This window comes from Mastomys coucha, unplaced genomic scaffold (assembly GCF_008632895.1).
Source record: "Mastomys coucha isolate ucsf_1 unplaced genomic scaffold, UCSF_Mcou_1 pScaffold3, whole genome shotgun sequence".
Taxonomy (NCBI): domain Eukaryota; kingdom Metazoa; phylum Chordata; class Mammalia; order Rodentia; family Muridae; genus Mastomys; species Mastomys coucha.
This window is the reverse complement of record NW_022196909.1, coordinates 46654969-46656601: the sequence shown is the minus strand read 5'-3', so window position 1 is coordinate 46656601 and position 1633 is coordinate 46654969. Positions and strand designations below refer to the sequence as shown.

General features: G+C 42.3%; 1 protein-coding gene across 1 annotated transcript in view; it reads left to right on the top strand.

Moving 5' to 3' along the window:
* The first annotated feature begins 1258 nt into the window (after positions 1-1258).
* Positions 1259-1633, top strand: part of Brpf3 (bromodomain and PHD finger containing 3) — a 37353-nt gene continuing 36978 nt past the window's right edge. The window contains exon 1 of the mRNA XM_031346931.1: positions 1259-1373. The gene's annotated coding sequence lies outside the window, so the exon portion shown is untranslated. The remainder of the gene's footprint in view (positions 1374-1633) is intronic.

The window sequence follows — 1633 nt, the reverse complement described above, 5'->3', positions numbered from 1 at the left end:
TCAGTGTGTACTTCTGACTGGCCTGGAACTTGCTATACACACCAAGATGGCCTAGAACTCAGATCAGCCTTCTGTGTGCGAGGATTAAACCCAGGAGTAGAGCTCATGAGAGTTTTAATGAAAAAGAAGAATAACAAAACAAATATTTAGAATCAAAGACAGAGTCCTTGTTTTGTTGAACTTAATTTAGCACTGCTTAATGGACAGGCCAGGGACTGATGACTTCAAACTCTTTAAAATAGCTGAAGATAAAGGCGAATTAAATGCAGTGCCTCTGGGATGACTGATCCAAATTTGTTTTTAATGACATAATTGTCGCATGTTACATCTGAGATTACATCCCAGCGAACTGTGAGGTTATGCTACAGAAAACCAATTTCCCGTGTCAAAAAGGAAAATAAGAGTGGCTCTAACATTTTAAGGGTGAGGGTAAGGAGTGGGGAGAAACAGGAGTTCAGTGGGTCTCATGAAAACGAGCAAGGGCTATCTGCGTGATGAGGCTGCCATGTGCTTTCAGTGGCTCTTAAATCACTGCAAGGACAAGCTGCGACTTCTTTTCAGGGTATTTATTTGCCCATTTTAGAGGGTAAAGGTCCTTCACAATCACACATACCAGGTCATGCTAAATAAACTTCAAGAACATCGGTCAAGGAATGAGAAATGTCGACCTGCAACCATGCAGAATAAAAGATAAGGAGGAACTGCGTGTCCTATGTAAATGTTTATGTTTCACGTTGTAGAAGAATAAGACCTGAAGTTCCTATTTGTTCCTCAATTTTTTTTTTAAACTAAAAGTAATTGCAATATTCTCTTCCTTTCCTCTAGGGCCTTCCCTTCCACAATTAATCTTTCCACACCTTCCTCCCCCCATGATTATTCCCCCAAGCTTTACAACAGTTGACTAATTCACAGCATTTCTGTTTCAAAGCTTTCAAAACACTGCGGGGGGTGGGGGTGGGGCGGGGGGAGGATTGCTTGGTTCCACAAGCCACGCCCTTTCCTTCTTAAAAATTGGTTATTTTCGCAGTACGTTATTACCATCTATCAAGAAAACCCAACTGTAAGGAAACCCAACTTCTTTGCTTCACTCAAGTGGTAAATTCTGAACTCTTTACTTAGGATGCTGAACACCTATACTTCAATGTAAATAAAAACACAAGGTTTGGACCCTGAGAGTTTATTCTCTACTCTTTTCAGCTGTCTTACCCAGGTCCTGGCTACGAGAGCCAATCGAGAAAGTCTCACCAGCCGTTCGGGCAGAGGGAAACGCTTTCAAAAATATTATCATTCATCTTCACCTTCGATGGCAGTGTATCCCTATATCCTTTATAAGCATCCTTAAATATTGGCGCTTAAGATCTCTGTCACCAGAGGTAAGCTTTCAAATTTATAGGTACACGGCGCTCGTGGAGGGGCCAGGGGAACCTTTTCTTCTATTTATCTTTTTGTCTTTTAGAACAAAAGCCAGCTTGTGTACACTTCAAAGTCTGGGAGTTGCAGTGGGACAGGCAGGCAGGCAGCCTTTGAGACAGCCGCTTAGTGCATTAAATTAACCCGACTCCTGGCCAAATCAGATCCAAGGAAAAAAGTATTTCCCATTGCCGAAGAGTGACAAGCGGAATTGCGAGGCATG